The sequence below is a fragment of the Phocoena phocoena genome, chromosome 8, assembly GCF_963924675.1.
Source record: "Phocoena phocoena chromosome 8, mPhoPho1.1, whole genome shotgun sequence".
In the NCBI taxonomy this organism is placed as follows: domain Eukaryota; kingdom Metazoa; phylum Chordata; class Mammalia; order Artiodactyla; family Phocoenidae; genus Phocoena; species Phocoena phocoena.
In genome coordinates this window covers 99,507,014-99,526,736 of record NC_089226.1, presented here as the reverse complement: position 1 = coordinate 99,526,736, position 19,723 = coordinate 99,507,014, and positions in this window count along the sequence as shown.

Below are 19,723 nucleotides of genomic sequence, written 5' to 3'. Positions count from 1 at the left end.
GGAATTGGAGACAGAGTGTAGAGCATTCCTTTAAGGAGTTTAGCTACAGGAGGGAAGATGAATTGTGACTGTAGCTTGCAGCAGAAAATAAGGTCAAGATTTTTTTTTTTCTTAGCAGTTATTGGATGCTTATGGGCTGATTAAAAAGATCTAGTAGGAAGAGAATTGGAGTGATGCACTTGCATGGAGAAAAAGAAACAGAATCTAGCATTCCAGAAGGGGTGCTGGTTTGAAGAAAATCATAGAGGAATCACCTACGGTAAGAGGTTAGAATGAAAAAAAATATATCGGTACAGATCTGACCCATGAAGTAGTTATAGTGGGGGTCTGAAATATCTCCTCCAATGGCTTGAGTTTCTCGGAATAGGAAGCAAGGGAATCTACACAGAGTAGAGATGAGAAAAAAGGCATTGGCATTTGAGGATAGAGTAGAAATGTGAATGGGCTAGAAAAGTAGTATAAATGGGCAGGTGCTTGAGTGGGAACACATAATAGAGACTTACTAAGTGTTTAATGAGCACTAAAAATATAGAGTACTTAGCTTTCAGCTGTGAAACTAATGGCAGGAGAGTGCCCCCTGAAAATCATTAGAATTTGTTAACTTTAAGAACACACAAATATCAAAAAGCCTTTTTCTAAGCTTCAGATTCATCAGGTAGTCGTAGTAATCATCCCAGATTCACAATCTATATGATTTTCTGATGATCTACCACCTGAATGCCTTAAGAAAAGAAAATTAACTTTCTTGCCCATTAAATGACACTCAGGGTCTCGGCTGGATTCACCAACCTCAACTCTCTTACTGTTAATGGATGACTTATTTCTACTCCTATGACCGTAGAAAAAGAAGAACTTCACTTACCAGGGTTTTTATGGGTTTTTTTCCCAACTACGACAGATAAGGTTCCTGAAACCATAAACTGCTTACAAATAGGAAGTGAAGCACATAAAGGAATGTTAAGTCTCAACCATCTTTTCTTGATCTTTCCTTGGTTAGCAGATACCTAGCGGTACTTGTACAAACTTCCTTTTCAAATTCGCATTCTAGAACCCAAAATTATACTTGACTTTGCTCATCATTTTATACAAATAAAATTTTAAATGAGTCTAAATTTTGAATAAATGTATAAGATTTTCATTTTGTTTTGTTCTTGGCCTTTTACAGGTTTATATGGGTGTGCATAATTTATCATATAATAAATACCCATATTCTAGATCCATCCACGTCTCAACAAATGACCCAATTTCATTCCTTTCTATGGCTGAGTAATATTCCATTGTATATATGTACCACATCTTCTTTATCCATTCGTCTGTCAATGGGCATGTAGGTTGCTTCCATGACCTGGCTATTGTAAATACTGCTGCAATGAACATTGGGGTGCATATGTCTTTTGGAATTATGGTTTTCTCTGGGTATATGCCCAGTAGTGGGATTGCTGGATCAGATGGTAATTTTATTTTTAGTTTTTTAAGGAACCTCCATACTGTTCTCCATAGTGGCTGTATCAATTTACATTCCCACCAACAGTGCAAGACGGTTCCCTTTTCTCCACACCCTCTCCAGCATTTGTTGTTTGTAGATTTTCTGATGACGCCTGTTCTAACTGCTGTGAGGTGGTACCTCATTGTAGTTTTGATTTTCATTTCTCTAATAATTAGTGATGTTGAGCAGCTTTTCGTGTGCTTCTTGGCCCTCTGTATGTCTTCTTTGGAAAATGTCTACTTAGGTCTTCTGCCCATATTTGGATTGGGTTGTTTGTTTTTTTCATATTGAGGTGCATGAGCTGTTTATATATTTTGGAGATTAACTCTTTGTCCGTTGATTTCTTTGCGAATATTTTCTCCCATTCTGAAGGTTGTCTTTTCGTCTTGTTTATGGTTTCCTTTGCTGTGCAAAAGCTTTGAAGTTTCATTAGGTCCCATTTGTTTATATTTGTTTTTATTTCCATTACTCTAGGAGGCGGATCAAAAAAGATCTTGCTGTGATTTATGTCAAAGAGTGTTCTTCTTATGTCTTCCTCTAAGAGTTTTATAGTGTCCAGTCTTACATTTAGGTCTCTAATCCATTTTGAGTTTATTTTTGTGTATGGTGTTAGGGAGTGTTCTAATTTCATTCTTTTACATGCAGCTGTCCAGTTTTCCCATCACCACTTACTGAAGAGACTGTCTTTTCTCCATTGTATATCCTTGCCTCCTTTGTCATAGATTAGTTGACCATAGGTGCGTGGGTTTATCTCTGGGCTTTCTATCCTGTTCCATTGATCTATATTTCTGTTTTTGTGCCAGTACCATATTGTCTTGATTACTGTAGCTTTGTAGTATAGTCTGAAGTCACAGAGTCTGATTCCTCCAGCTCCATTTATTTCCTTCAAGACTGCTTTGGCTATTCAGGGTTTTTTGTGTCTCCATACAAATTTTAAGATTTTTTGTTCTAGTTCTGTAAAAAATGCCATTGGTAATTTGATAGGGATTGCATTGAATCTGTGGATTGCTTTAGGTAGTATAGTCATGTTTACAATATTGATTCTTCCAATCCGAGAACATGGTATATCTCTCCATCTGTTGGTATCATCTTTAATTTCTTTCATCAGTGTCTTTTAGTTTTCTGCATACAGGTCTTTTGTCTCCCTAGGTAGGTTTATTCTTAGGTACTTTAGTCTTTGTGTTGCCATGGTAAATGGGAGTGTTTCCTTAATTTCTCTTTCAGATTTTTCATCATTAGTGTATAGGAATGAAGAGTTTCCTGTGCATTAATTTTGTATCCTGCAACTTTACCAAATTCATTGATTAGCTCTAGTAGTTTTCTGGTGGCATCTTTAGGATTCTCTATGTATAGCATCATGTATTCTGCAAACAGTGACAGTTTTAATTCTTCTTTTCTGATTTGGATTCCTCTTATTTCTTTTTCTTCTCTGATTGCCATGGCTAGGACTTCCAAAACTATGTTGAATAATAGTGGTGAGAGTGGACATCCTTGTCTTGTTCCTGATCTTAGAGGAAATGCTTTCAGTTTTTCCCCATTGAGAATGATGTTTGCTGTGGGTTTGTCATATATTGCCTTTATTATGTTGAGGTAGGTTCCCTCTATGCCCACTTTCTGGAGAGTTTTTATCATAAATGGGTGTTGAATTTTGTCAAGAGCTTTTTCTGCATCTATTGAGAGGATCATATGGTTTTTCTTCTTCAATTTGTTAATATGATGTATCACATTGATTGATTTGTGTATATTGAAGAATCCTTGCATTCCTGGGATAAATTCTACTTGATGATGTGTGTGATCCTTCTAATGTGTTGTTGGATTGTATTTGCTGGTATTTTGTTGAGGATTTTTACATCTATATTCATCACTGATATTGGTCTGTAATTTTCTTTTTTTGTAGTATCTTTGTCTGGTTTTGGTATCAGGGTGATGGTGGCCTCATACAATGAGTTTGGGAGTGTTCCTTCCTCTGCAATTATTTAGAAGAGTTTGAGACAGATGGGTGTTAGCTCTTCTCTAAATGTTTGATAGAATTCACCTGTGAAGCCGTCTGGTCCTGGACTTTTGTTTGTTGGAAGATTTTTCATCTCAATTTCCTTACTTGTGATTGGTCTCTTCATATTTTCTATTTCTTGCTGGTTCAGTCTTGGAAGGTTTTACCTTCCTAAGCATTTGTCCATTTCTTCCAGGTTGTCCATTTTATCAGCATAGAGTTGCTTGTAGTAGTCTCTTAGGATGCTTTGTATTTCTATGGTGTCTCTTGTAACTTCTCCTTTTTCATTTCTAATTTTATTGATTTGAGTCCTCTCCCTCATTTTCTTGATGAGTCTGGCTAATGGATTATCAATTTTGTATATCTTCTCAAAGAACCAGCTTGAGTTTTATTGATCTTTGCTATTGTTTTCTTTGTTTCTCTTTCATTAATTTCTGCTCTGATCTTCATGTTTTCTTTCCTTCTGCTAACTTTGGGTTTTGTTTGTTCTTCTTTCTCTAGTTCCTTTAAGTGTGAGGTTAGATTGTTTATTTGAGATTTTTCTTGTTTCTTGAGGTAGGCTTGCATAGCTATAGACTTCCCTCTTAGAACTGCTTTTGCTGCAACCCATAGGTTTTGGATCTTCGTGTTTTCATTGTCATTTGTCTCTAGGTATTTTTGGTTTCCTCTTTGATTTCTTCAGTGATCTCTTGGTTACTTAGTAACGTATTGTTTAGCCTCCATGTGTTTGTGTTTTTTACGTCTTTTTCCTGTAATTCATTTCTAATCTCATAGCATTGTGGTCAGAAAAGATGCTTGATATGATTTCAATTTTCTTAAATTTACTAAGGCTTGATTTGTGACCCAAAATGTGATCTATCCTGGAGAATGTTCCGTGTGCACTTGAGAAGAAAGTGTAACCTTCTGTTTTTGGATGGAACGTCCTATAAATATCAATTACATCTATCTGGTCTACTGTGTCATTGAAAGCTTGTGTTTCCTTATTAATTTTCTGTTTGGATGATATGTCCATTGGTGTAAGTGAGGTGTTAAAGTCCCCCACTATTATTGTGTTATTGTCAATTTCCTCTTTTAGAGCTGTTAGCAGTTGCCTTATGTATTGAGGTGCTCCTATGTTGGGTATATATATATATTTATAATTGTTATATCTTCTTCTTGGATCGATCCCTCGATCATTATGTAGTGTCCTTCCTTGTCTCTTGTAACAGTCTTTATTTTAAAGTCTATTTTATCTGATATGAGTATTGCTACTCCAGTTTTCTTTTGATTTCCATTTGCATGGAATATCTTTTTCCATCCCCTCACTTTCAGTCTGTATGTGTCCCTAGGTCTGAAGTGGGTCTCTTGTAGACAACATACATATGGGTCTTTTTCTTGTATCCATTCAGCAAGCCTGTGTCTTTGGCTTTGTGCATTTAATCCATTGACATTTCAGGTAATTATCAGTATGTATGTTCCTATGGCCATTTTTCTTAATTGTTTTGGGTTTGTTTTTGTTAGGTCTCTTTCTTCTCTTGTGTTTCCCACTTAGAGAAGTTCCTTTAGCATTTGTTGTAGAGCTGGTTTGGTGGTGCTGAATTCTCTTAGCTTTTGCTTGTCTGTAAAGGTTTTGATTTCTCCATCAAATCTGAATGAGATCCTTGCTGGGTTAGAGTAATGTTGGTTGTAGGTTCTTCCCTTTCATCACTTTAAGTATATCATGCCACTCCCTTCTGGCTTGTAGAGTTTCTGCTGAGAAATCAGCTGTTAACCTTATGGGAGTTCCCTTGTATGTTATTTGTCGTTTTTCCCTTGCTGCTTTCAATAATTTTTCTTTATCTTTAAATTTTGCCAATTTGATTACTATGTGTCTTGGCATGTTTCTCCTTGGGTTTATCCTGTATGGGACTCTGTGCTTCCTGGACTTGGGTGGCTATTTCCTTTCCCATGTTAGGGAAGTTTTCGATTATAATCTCTTCAGATATTTTCTCGGGCCCTTTCTCTCTCTCTTCTCCTTCTGGGACCCCTATAATGCAAATGTTGTGTTTAATGTTGCCCCAGAGGTCTCTTACACTGTCTTCATTTCTTTTCCTTCTTTTTTCTTTATTCTGTTCTGCAGCAGTGAATTCCACCATTCTGTCTTCCAGGTCACTTATCTGTTCTTCTGCCTCAGTTATTCTGCTATTGATTCCTTCTAGTGTAGTTTTCATTTCCGTTATTGTATTGTTCATCTCTGTTTGTTTGTTCTTTAATTCTTCTAGGTCTTTGTTCAGCATTTCTTGCATCTTCTCAATCTTTGCCTCCATTCGTTTTCCAAGGTCCTGGATCACCTACACTATCATTATTCTGAATTCTTTTTCTGGAAGGTTGCCTATCTCCACTTCATTTAGTTGTTTTTCTGGGGTTTTATCTTGTTCCTTCATCCGGTACATAGCCCTCTGCCTTTTCATCTTGTCTATCTTTCTGTGAATGTGGTTTTTGTTCCACAGGCTGCAGGATTGTAGTTCTTCTTGCTTCTGCTGTCTGCCCTCTGGTGGATGTGGCTCTCTAAGAATGCAAACTTGTGCAAGTTTCCTGATGGGAGGGACTGGTGGTGAGTAGAGCTGACTGTTGCTCTGGTGGGCAGAGCTCAGTAAAACTTTAATCCACTTGACTGCTCATGGGTGGGGCTGGGTTCCCTCCCTGTTGGTTGTTTGGCCCGAGGCAACCCAACACTGGAGCCTACCTGGGCTCTTTGGTGGGGCTAATGGCAGACTCTGGGAAGGCTCACGCCATGAGTACTTCCCAGAACTTTTACTGCCAGTGTCCTTGTCCCCACGGTGAGCCACATACACACCCTGCCTCTGCAGGAGACTCTCCAACACTAGCAGGTAGGTCTGGTTCAGTCTCCTATGGGGTCACTGCTCCTTCCCCTGTGTCCCGATGCACACACTACTTTGTGTGTGCCCTCCAAGAGTGGAGTCTCTGTTTCCCCCAGTCCTGTCGACATCCTGCAATTAAATACCACTAGCCTTCAAGGTCTGATTCTCTAGGAATTCCTCCTCCCGTTGCTGGACCCCCAGGTTGGGAAGCCTGACGTGGGGCTCAGAACCTTCACTCCAGTGGGTGGACTTCTGTGGTATAAGTGTTCTCCAGTCTGTGAGTCACCCACCCAGCAGTTATGGGATTTGATTTTACTGTGATTGAGCCCCTCTTGCCATTTCATTTTGGCTTCTCCTTTCTCTTTGGATGTGGGGTATCTTTTTTGGTGAGTTGCAGTGTCCTCCTGTCGATGATTGTCCAGCAGCTAGTTGTGATTCTGGTTTTCTCGCAAGAGGGAGTGAGAGCACATCATTCTCCTCCGCCCTCTTGGTTCAGTATCCATATCCACTAATTTCCTAGTTATTATTTTGACCTGCTGTTAGTTCCATGACTCTAATTTTGATAAATGGAACTCTCTACATGTTCATGACCCTCTCAAAACTTCATTCTAGTTTTTAATTCATAAGTCTCACAATCGTTTACCAAGCCACCCCTAAAATTTGAGAGAAAAGTTGCCAAAATACATTTCTAGTAGTGGTATCTAAGAAATTGCCTACGGTCAGTGAAATTTGAATACTCACAGATATAGCGCTCCATATCTGATAGCCTGTATAAGCGATCAAGAAAAATATGTAATTGGATGGATGGGGCAAGTTTTGTAAGGAACCCATAAAAACACCCAGAGACAGAATTATTGCTCCATTCAGGATCTGGATAGCCTGTAAGAAGCAAAAAAAGAGAATGCATAAATGGTCCAATACTAGTGTACATTGAGAAGAGACCATTTTATTTATTTATTTATTTTTCTTTGCCTTTATGGTTTTATTATAGGATGTTGAATATAGTTCCCTGTGTTATACAGTGGGACCTTGTTGTTTATCCATTCTATATATAATAGTTTGCATCTGCTAATCCCAAGCTCCCAATCCAACCCGCCCCTACCGCCCTCCCCCTTGGCAACCACAAATCTATTCTCTATGTCTGTGAGTCTGTTTCTCTTTCATAGATAAGTTCATTTGTGTCATATTTTAGATTCTACACATAAGCGATATCATATGGTATTTGGAGAAGAGATCATTTTAATTTTCCTCAGAAGGGAGATATCAGTGCTTGAAATGGTCAAAAAAATGAAGCCTAAATTAACTGGGCAGAAGCCTACTCTGGGAGGTTTCTGTTCCCTGGAATCCCACCGATTCCAGTGGCAACATTTCAACTTCCCCTTTCCTCCTACTTCTGCTCATTCTCACAGACTCCTTTCAGAAAGTGGCAGAAGAGTGAAGGAGATACGGCTGATAACATAGACTGGGTGGAACTGTCTTCCCAGCATACTTTGGGGCCATAATATGATGAAAACCATTCTCCAGTGTTGATAGGATGTCCCCCACCATGAGATTATGCCTCTGCATTTCTACTCCTCCGGTCTAATATATTCCCCACTCTTTTCTTAAAGGAACAGCATTATTGATTCAGTGATGAGGAACTCAGAAGTTCCCCCTTATGGGCATAAACAAGGTTTTCCACATGATATTTCTTTTTTTCCATCTTAAGCCAAGTTTTTAACTGAGGCTGACTTACCCTGAGGGCTTTTGGTTCTTCTTGGTTATTATTATTATTATTTTTTTTATGGTACGCGGGCCTCTCACTGTTGTGGCCTCTTCTGTTGCGGAGCACAGGCTCCGGACACGCAGGCTCAGCGGCCATGGCTCATGGGCCCAGCCGCTCCGCGGCATGTGGGATCTTCCAGGACCGGGGCACGAACCCCCATCCCCTGCATCGGCGGCGGACTCTCAACCACTGAGCCACCAGGGAAGCCCCCTCTTGGTAATTTTATGATCAATTAATGGGCCAGTAGGCAGAATTATTCACCACCTCTGGTTCCACCTGGCTTCCTGGGCCACCACCTGCCAAGGCTGCCCCGAGCTCTGCACTGTCAACTTCTTGGGAGGCCATGTGGGGTTGTTGATGGCTGTCATAGAAAAGAAATCCAAGAGTTTGATGTTTTCCCTTTTACTACTAACTAATAATGTTTTTTGAGTGCAACAAAAGCGTTCCATTTTGTCTATACATCAAAATGACTCTCCACCAATGGGGCAGAGGTGCAGAGTTTTTACACTGTTCAATTCCATTTTATCTTGGAATAGCAGGCATCATCAGACCATTATAACAGGCCGGGGCATGGCGCTTAACTTTGGAACAGTAAAAAGCCATTTCTTTTTCATTCTTACATGCATGGATATATTATGTAGTCCCTGCCTCTCTTCAATCCTGGACATCCACATATATGGTTTCACTGAGCAGTGATCTCTTATGTGAGGAAGATAGCTTTAGTCACATTCTAGTAATAATAATAGGTATCATTTATTGAATACTCACTCACTGCTATGTGCCAAGCACTGTCTAATTTCTGTATTAACATATTTAATCCCTCCGACAACTTTATGTCACAATATTATTATTCCCATTTTAAAAATGAGAAAATTGAGGCATGGACGGCTTGAGCAACTTTCTCAAACTTATACAGCTCGTGAGTTCAGATTCTACTTGAGACATATTCTTTAAGGTCCAACATTTTTTAAGTCATTATATTATATAGTAGTATATGGAAGATACCTTTCTGGATAGCAATACAGCACAATGGAAAAAGTTTAAGAACCATGGAGAAGCCAGTTGCAAATCCAAATCTGACCAGTTACTAGTTGTATGACCTAGTAGTGGGGATCTCAGTTTTCACATGTGTAAGATGGAAATAATTTTAATTTCATATTAACATTGCAAAGTCCAGGCTCAAAAACTATCCCTTGGGAAATAGGTATATATTTTAGAGAGAATATCTAATATGCTAAAATGTATGTAATGTGGGGAGCATTGCTCCTTCATCATCAGAGAATTACTTGGTTCTATCTCCAGCTTCTTTCCTCACCACTCCCTAGCTCAGAGCTCAGTCCAGCCTTTTCTTTCTTTCAATCCTCCCAAACTCTCAGAAGTCTGGAACCTTCATCAGTACTATTCCCATCTCCCTGAAACACATTTCCCCTCAAGCTCCACCTGAATAATTTCTGCTCTTCTTCCGGCCTGACTCTCAGCCCACATGTCATACTTTGATAAAGGAAGACTTTTTTGGTCCTGGCCAAGTCTGGATGAAGCACCCCTTTTAGATACTCTCAGAATTTTCCCTTGTCATACACTTATGAGTCTGAGCCTCAACTGACTGGATACTTAACTGTATCTCTCTGTCTTCTCAGCGTTGAAATGCCAGTCTGTCATGTGGTGGGCACTCAGTTAGTACACGTCAAATAAATAAATAAACTTTTGGTCCAGCCTGATGTAGTCACGTCTTATGGATGATAATAGAAAATATGTTTGCAAGGATTGGAACCCCTCATACAGAGAAACTCCAGAGCAGTTCTGGAGGGAGAAAATCTATTCTAAGCACTTTTTTTTTTAATTGAAATGTAGTTGATTTACAATGTTGTGTTAGTTTCATGTGAACAGCAAAGTGAGTCAGTTATATACACGTATATAACTATTTTTTTCAGATTCTTTTCCCTTATAGGTTATTACAAAATATTCAGTAGAGTTCCCTGTGCTATACAATAGGTCCTTGTTGGTTATCTATTTATTCTAACCACATTATTTAGTCTGACTTTCTAAAATAACCATAAATATCAAGGAGAATTTTCAGCCTCCAGGTAAAATCAACTGTGTTCTACAATTTGGTCAATTTAGCTTTCTTTTTTTTTTTTAATAAATTTATTTATTTTTATTTATTTATTTTTGGCTGTGTTGGGTCTTCATCTCTGTGCGAGGCAAGCAGGGGCCACTCCTCATCGCGGTGTGTGGGCCTCTCACTGTTGTGGCCTCTCTTGTTGTGGAGCACAGGCTCCAGACACGCAGGCTCAGTAGTTGTGGCTCGTGGGCCCAATTGCCCCGTGGCATGTGGGATCCTCCCAGACCAGGTCCCGAACCCGTGTCCCCTTCATTGGCAGGCAGACTCCCAACCATTGCACCACCAGGGAAGCCCTAGCTTTCTTTTTTTTTTTTTTTTTTTTTTTTTAAATGAGAGAAGTGTGGGTTTCCTAAGAACCCCTCAGCCAAGTTCACCCATCTAGCTTTTAGTGTATTTCAGACATTGTTCTATAAGTGTTACTCATTTTCACCAATTTACCTCTCACAATATCCATATGAAAGGGGCTACCGTTATGATCCTTTCCATTTTACAGACAAGGAAGCCGAACATCAGAAGAGTTAAGTACCTTGCCCAAGGCCACACAGCCAGAAATTTGAGGAGCTAGAGATCAGAAACTGTAATCTGGCTTGAGTATCATTTCTGTCCCTCTGAGCTTGTGCAGAAATTCACTCACCAAATCCGACACTTCAAGTATATGAAGACCATCCCTCATTACTAGAGCTGGCAGCCAAATGTGGGTACAGCCATTTGGACTTAATATATCTAAGGGGTGTGTGTCTGTGTATCCATGCCCACATTCTCCAAAGCAATAACTACGTAATTATGTCTAGCATTTTTTTACTTTGGCATCAGAGTAACAATCAAATTCTAAGGGGAAGCCATCCTCATACTAAATGTTCCAAATCTCTAGTCAACAACCAAACAAAAAAGTCTGCAGACATTCTCAGTGGCCCACTGGGTGGCACCTTTGACAGACAATAAGGAAACGGGGCTTTCTGTGGAGAGAGAATCTCTAGGATTTATCTTGGAGGCTTCAGGCATTGGCCAAATTCTATCCTCTCAAACCCATTTCGTTGCAAGCAGGAGCCACTCAGTAAGGATCACTTATGGTGTCTTTTCTGGAAGACAGCAGCCTCTTTTGCCTCAGGCTTGATGTACCTTTGCCTTAGAGGAGTCAGTGAAAATGTTTTCTCGGTGGCCTGCAGACAGAGTGTGCTAACCACATCTGGCTCTGCGGCCTCTCGATTCCACTGTGCTCTCCCAAAGGTTGAGTGTTGATTAGGAAACTGGTGTCAGGAGTAACTGTCTTCTGGCTTTGAGATGTTGCTTAATACATCGTTAGGACAAGAAATACAAGCGGAAATATGGGGAGGTGGGTGGGAAAGGGTTGAGGAATGGAGGTAGTTATTTGCGCGGTAAGAAGAGACCAAGTTGGATTATAAGAGTCGTGTCTGGAGGAGGGAGGGCGGTTAGGTTCATTATCACATTCAATTCACACAGTCTTAGAAAGGCTAATGCATTCGCCAACAACATAAAGATGATGCAAATTGTAGTTTAAATGCATTTAATGATTACTATGTACCAGGCACCATTCTAAATGCTTCCCATGTATTCACTCCTTTCTTTCTCGTAACACCTAGCTCTTCTAGGTATAACCGTCAACCCAATTTTATATAGAAAAGTATGGCATAGAAATGTTGACCAGCTTTCCCAACATCACACGGTAAACAGTCAAGCTGTGTGCAAAACTCAGGTTCTGGGTCAGGTGAAGTGACAGTCAGGCCTGTTCCCCCAGTGGGACTTTAATTACGCCTCCTTTCGCTTTCAGAAGTGTCGCTGTTTAGAAGATAAATGGTACAGTCATCCTAAATAAATAAGGTCCTGAAATAGGTGATGGAAAAATCAGAGGAAAGAGGCAGGGAGTAAGGAAAGAGATAACAGGTGAAGATTCAAACCGCAATCCTTAGTGAGGTCCCAGGCAGGACCTGAGGGGGAGGCCTAGAACTGGGGCTCAGTCCCTGATCCGCATGTCAGGTTGGGAAAGTCTATGAGAAAAAGAAGAATGTTCACAGCAAACTAGGCGAAGTTCTAGTTCTAGAAACTGGAGCATAAGTGGAGACTTGGTCACAGGAAAGAGAAAGAAGCCCAGATGCCATAACCGAGAGACAGCTTGGGAAGGGGGATTGTGAAGTCTGGGGCACCGAATATAAAGTGAGCAGGGGCCCAGCAACCAAGAAAACATAACGTACAGGAACTCTGTGAACAGGGCTGGCAACGGAGCCTGGAGCAAGGCCTCTGAAGGAACTATCTGGGAGTGAAAGAAGGGACTGAATACAGAGAAGAACAAATGGAAATCATAAAGAAATAGCTAAAATGATGGCAGGAACAAATGGAAATCATAAAGAAATAGCTAAAATGATGGCAGGAAAACTGTGACCCTCCCTGCCTCATGTTAGCCAGAGCCATTACAAATAGAATATTGAAGAAGAAAGGAAGGGCAAAAAGTGCTGAAAGGGAAGGAAAGGAAGAAATATGAGGAAGTAAACCCCCCAAAAGCAGTTCCTTTCAACATGTTTAAATTTAGAGCTGTAGAAAGAAAGAGCTTAGAAAGGAAGTTGCTTAAATAAGGCTTCAGTTATCTCATTTGTAAATTTCAGATCCTAGTACCCACCTCAGGGAACAGTATCAAGATTAAAGACAGAATGCACGTTGAGGTCTTAGGAACTACGGTCTTCACGTGAACTCAAAATAAATAAATGAAAATGAGAAGCTGCTTCAATTTTTTAGAGAGAGAATGATTATGAGAAAGTGCTTCCAAAAGAAGATTCGTAGGGATTTCTTCCACTTGTGTGCAATATCCCCTAATTACAAGAGGAAATATTTTCAAGGAGGCGGGCTAGCTTTTGGTGCTGAAATATCATAACAAATAATCAAGTTCAAAATTCGAGTTGCTGGAGCTTCCGTGGTGGCGCAGTGGTTGAGAGTCCGCCTGCCGATGCAGGGGACGCGGGTTCGTGCCCCTGTCCAGGAAGATCCCACATGCCGCAGATCGGCTGGGCCCGTGAGCCATGGCCGCTGAGCCTGTGCGTCCGGAGCCTGTGCTCCACAACGGGAGAGGCCACAGCAGTGAGAGGCCCGCATACCGCAAAAAAAAAACAAAAAAACAAAACAAAACAAAAAATTCGAGTTGCTGATTTCCAAAAGGAAAAAATAAATCTTTATGTGAGTGGAATCAACGTTCTAGCTGTTCATTCACAAGGGACCCATCAGACAATTTGAAAACTGATGTATTTCTCAAGACGTACTTGTCTTAATCCAGTTACTAAATAGCAATGCTTGCATTGTTGGTTTGATCCCTATACCCACGCATGCTGATGTATACACATACTTACTAAAATTATGCTCTTCTAGGGTAATACCTTTATATGTCTTAACGAGTATATAAACTCTAGTTGAGAAAAACCAGCAGTTAACCATATAAAGTCTCTGACTTTGGAATATGTTAAATGTGTTTGATTCACTGCTTATTAGCTTATAACTTTGCAAGTTTTTCAGTCACTGCTTTTTCAGTCACATGCCCTGCTAGAAATGACACTGTTCTGTGTAATTGTAAGACACTAAAAAGTTATGATAGATAAGGACTGTTGTAACTAGAGGTGGGAAACAGTGAGCCATCAAATAAAAAGAAAGCAAAGATCAGAAACTAGCCTTGTTTCCTGTTTTGACCTCATGTTGTTTTTGGATAAAGGGGAAAATACATTTGGTAGAGGTATAGTCTTAGAATTCGAAGGAAGACATTGCGTTTTTAGAGTGCCTCAGGAAACTAGGAGAATTTATCATGATATTTGTTAGAAGAAAGAGAAATAGCCTAGATAAGAAAACATTAGTGCAGTGGTTCTCAACTTTCAACTGCCCAGTGAAATTTTCTGGGGAGTTTATAAGGCATTAAATCAGTATCACTGGAGTAGACCATCCCACACGGACACTTTTTAAAATGGTCCCAAGGTTATTCTAATGTGAAGCCAGATTGGGGTACCACCGGGTAAATTTGAAAGATCATTAAAATCAGATGGTTAGAGGATGAGATAGGAAAGAAAAAATTAATTTCTCCAAAAAAGATTGTCCCTTCTACCAAGGTGGCTCATATACTTTATTTTAGGGGGAAAAATTGAACCTTAGCTTGAAGTTAAGCAGATTTCACCCATTGACAGCTATTTTTGTAGAACTTCATACTGATAAGTATGTCCTCTGTGATGCAAAATGGGCATTAAGTGAAGAATTACCGTTTATTCTCTCTCTCTCTTATCCGTTGCTTTTTGTCTGCTTTCTCCTCTGCATCAAAGGCAGCAATTATAATAAGCTTAGTGCATATTATTTTATTTGTATCCTTATGAAATGCATATTTCTGTTTTACATACATACATACATTTTTTTTTTTCTGGGTATATGCCCAGTAGTGGGATTGCTGGGTCATATGGTAGTTCTTTTTTTTTTTTTTTAACATCTTTATTGAAGTATAATTGCTCTACAATGGTGTGTTAGTTTCTGCTTTATAACAAAGTGAATCATACATTTTTAATGTACATAAATGCCACTGTGTTATAGATTTCATTTATCTCCTTTCTCTGCTGACCTCTGCCATGAATCCCCAGTCATCTTTATTCTCTGTGTCCTCTCTGCTGCCTTCAGCTGCTGAATGCCCCTCCTTAGTGCACATTGGCCACTTTTCACCTGACCGGCAATCCAGAGATGAACACCTAAATGAATCCAACCTCTCACCACTGTAAGGATTTAAAGATTCTTCTCATATCCATCTTCCCTAAATCTGTGTGAAAAAATTTTTGAGATATACAATTAAAACTATAGTTGCACATGATCAATTTTGTTGATGACTGTTACATTGTATGCTCTAGAATGCCTGCACATATAATGTACAGTAAGTCCCCTACATAAGAACGAGTTCTGTTCTGAGAGCGCACTCGTTAAGTCCAATTTGTTCGTTAAGTCCCACACAGTTAGCCTAGGCACCCAACTAACACAATCAGTTATATAGTGTACTGTAATAGGTTTATAATACTTTTCACACAAATAATACATATAAAAACAAACACAAGAAATAGAGAAAACAGATGGAGAGCAAGCTGCAATTTCACTCACGCCTGACGTTGAGGGCACAGGTTCTGGTTCCTTGCTGGATTCAGTTCTATCTGCCCTCTTGAAAAAACCATCCAGTGATGTCCGGGTAGTAGCTCTTTTGTTCTCGTCGTAGGTGACACCGTAGCGCTGGATTGCATTCTGAACCGCTGCTGCAGCCTTTGCGTACCATTCTATGTTCTGGTCCTGTGCCTCAAAAACTAACAGTGCCTCCTCAAATAAAGAAAATCCCCCTGCCATTTCCTGCATCGTGAATCTCTTCGCTTCTTCAGTTATTTTTTCTTTCTCTTGTTTCTCCTCATCCTTTCTGTGGGCCTCCAATTCCATCAGGTCTTCATTCATGAGTTCCCTGTGTTGCACAGCAAGTTCCATCGTTACCGCTTGGCGCTTCTTAGCACTACCAGCTACATCACCACTGCTTTTACACTTGCTTCCAGACATCCTGGTCTTGAAATAAAGATACTGTACTACTGTTCTCTATACAGTATTGTACAGTAAAGTACACAAAAGCACAGCTGCTTGTAGAGGAGGCACGCGTGTGACAATGTACGCCAGACGTGAACCAACTTACGTGATTGGACATGCGGACGCACATTTGCATCTTTGAAAGTTCGTAACTTGAGGGTTCGTATGTAGGGGACTTACCGTATGCAGTTTCCTGTAGTCCTTTCCAATGGGGGAGGGACCGGAATTAAAACAGTTCCATATTTTAAAGGAACTTGAGTTCCTTTTCCTACAGATGCAAAACCATACAATGTGCTCTTCTACCACCTGTACAGTCCCAGGATCAACAAAGGAAATCTCCCAAGAGGGACTCGGGTGGTGTTCTCAGCCCACCATGGTATTAGACTTCCAGTTTGCAAGTAGCCATAGATTCCTCAGGAAAAACCGCATTTAGTTTGCAGGGAGCCGTATGTGATACCCTTTATAGTATCCCGCCCTGACCAGTCTGCCCCAATTTATGGACCAGGTGGACCTTCTGAGCATCTTCCAGTTGCTTCTTGGTAACTCATTCTCTGAGACTAAATGGGTCACCTTTTTCTGTCTCCTTCTCAGAGTCAGCCTGCAGATTTCCACTAGGGAGTTTTCTGAGCCCTTTGGTGGGCTGTGCTCAAGATCCTCCCTGGGTCTGTCCCTGGAGTGTGGTTGAGCCCCTCACGTGGAAGTTGCCTGGATGCCTCAGTCCAAATGTCCTTGATCCTTGATGATGTTTCCTCTCCTCATTTTTCCATCTTCTTCCCATCTTTCCACAAAAATCCCTGTTGGCCTCTCAATACATTTAAGAGCATATGTTTCATAGAACAATTCTAATTTTCTGATAGAACAGTACATCTCAGCCTAAAAGTCTAACGGATGTACTATTAAATGTATCCCCATGCAGTTAGACTCCTATGGTCTGTGTAGGTCATTGTGCCTTGTAGCCAGGCTAGCATATTTTTTGTGTCAGGTTCATTGAAATATAATTTACATGCAATAGACTTTCTCCTTTTTCAAGTGTACAGTCCTGTGAGTTTTGACTAGTGTATAAAGAAATGTAAACAGAACCATAATCAAGCTAAGAGCCACTACCAATTCTTGGAATGTTGAACTTTTCTTTTTTTTTTTTTTTTTTTTGCTTTATAATTGAACTCTAACTCCATGATGTCACTAAAACTTACTTCCGAAGAAAAAGAATTCCTACTCTCACCTGCCCCGCTCTCCACTTCTCAAGGAAAACAGAAAGGTGTTTCCAAGAAGAAAATAAATCAGCATTTAAGCATATGACTTAATACTAACTCTTTGATGAGTTTTAATTATACCAAGACAGGCTTTGCCTCTAGCAAAACTGCAAACAATGTGTTGATTACTTGTGTGATTATATTGGGTTTTGTAAGTGTTCTTGGTGTTTATTCCTCAATCACATATAATGAAACAGACAATGAACATATAAACAAAGACTGATACTTCTGTGGAGAATCTGTCCAAGCTACCAGCTACAAACTTACCAACACAGAATATTTAACAACAGAGACATTCTTGCAATTTTATTCATTGTTTATTTCCAATAAGGACTGGAAATGATTTAAGTGACACCTTAACCAAAATAATTATGTTGAAGCTCTGAAATCTTTGCATATTTGATTTTTAACCCTACCAGCTCTCATCATTTATTGCCCAACTCACAGGAACCAATAATACATTTTATATGCATTTTCCTTTCCTGGGTGATGATGGAAGCATTAGGGAATAGGAAGGTTTCATAAAATATCTGTAGATTGAAATATTGAGCTCCTACTGCCTGGGAGGTTGTTAAGACTCATGGCTGACTTTACCTGAGTGAGAAATAAACTTGTGTCCTTTTAAGCCACTGATATTTGAGGCAGTATTATTGTAGCAGAACCTAATCAACACTGTTTGATGCAGGTGAAGAAACAAGTTTATGCTGCTTTATACAACTGGCACAATGAGACTCAAATCTGAGCTCATTTACTCCTAGATTCCAGCTGTTCCAACACAGTCAAGTTACCCTAAATTATTATTCAAGAACAGGCCAAAGACCATCATTTCCTCAACTTAAAAAAAAAAGCACACAAGTTTCCATGAGCAAATAGGAAAAGAAAAAAGCAGTGTGTGGAAGGGAGAGGAACAAAGGGCGTACTCATATATTTTTGAATTAATTATAAAACTGAAGACTTAATTTAAATTCGAATATAGTTTCCGTATATTTGAATGAGAGTGAAAAACATTAAATTGAATTCAGTCAAAAAGTAGATCCCATAGTCACATCCCACCCCTTGCTTTCATTTTCTCAAATGCTATTTAAGGTGGTCTTTGATTAATTATCTAGTTACTGTGACATCTCAGCTTATCATGGGCAATGTCCTAGCCTCAATCTTTTCAATTTTAGTAAAATTATTACTATCCATACAGTTGCCTGAGCCAGACACCAGGGTGTCATGCTTGATCGTGATTTATTTCTTACCCTACTTTAAATCCATTTGGAAATTCTTTCTTCCATCTCCAAAGCATATAGAAAATTGGTCTACATATTTTCTATCTTCTCTACCACAAGCTCCGGCCATGATAACATCGTCACTTGCCTTAATGTCAAATTAAATTATTACAATGCCTCCTAATTACTGCTCTAATCCATGTTCATAGGGTAATGAGTGATTTTAAACTATAAATCAAATCACGTCACTCCCTGCTTACAACGCCTGCAATAGCTTCTCATTTCACTGAGATAAAAACTATATGTTCCTTCTGGTGGCCTTAAGAGGTTCCCCGTAATGATATAAGTTTTTGTGGACATGGACATTCTCTTTCTTCTTTTGGTAAATGATTAATAAATTTGTTAAAAGATAATGTACAAAGCCCAGTCACAATTAATGGGTACTTTTAGTTTTTGTGACGGTAAAGTTAGAAGTTGTATAATTAAAAGTTAACAGAATTTAAGAGTAATTAATTTATATGTTTAACCACTGATGTGTTTTCCTCTTAAATAAATTATATTCCCTGTTGTACTCTCTGAGGAAGAGAGGGAAACTAAACTGAACTCTGATTGAACGCCATGGAATTGACATTTTTTTCCATCAAAATAAGCACTTCCAAATGTTTTAAAGTAATAAATACAAATAATACAGAGAAAAGAGAAATAACTGAATTCATGATATTTAAGGAAGATGGGAGAGTTTGTGAAATGAGAAATGGGACTGGAGTTGTTCTAGCTTCTATTATTCAATGTTCATATGAGTTTAAGACAAACTGCTTCCCCTTTCTAAGCCTACCTGACATTGCCTATATAATGCAGTGGCAGGATGAGAGGGCTCAGGGCCACCCTGCACACTCTTCATATTTTAGCACGAGAATATTGAAGAAACTTGTTACCTCACGCCCAATAATTTCCTTTGCCTTGAGCAATCACTCATCCTACTCTATATCCTCCCAAATCTGTTGGCATAAAGTAATTTTAGTTCCAGATTCAGAAAGAAGCACTCTCTGTCCATAGCTAAACTTCTTAAGTTTTATTGAGGGCTGTGGAACTGCTTTAATGGCTATTGTTTTCTAGCAACTGAACTTCAGCAACTTAAAGCGATGGAGGCAGTAGAGTGTAGTGGTTAATGGCAGACAGATCTGGATCCAGATCACCCAGTTTTGTCTTTATGTTTTTCCAGCTTTTTTAGAGGTATAATTGACAAATACAAATTATATATATTTAAGATGTACAATGTGATGTTTCGATATACTTATCCATTGGGAAATGATTACCATTATCAAGCTAATTATATCTATCGTCTCACATAGTTAACATTTTGTGTGTGTATGTGTTGAGAATATCTAAGATCTACTCTCTTAGCAAATTTCAAGTGTACATTATTATTTATTATAGTCACCATGCTGTACCTTAGGTCTCCAGGCTTTACTT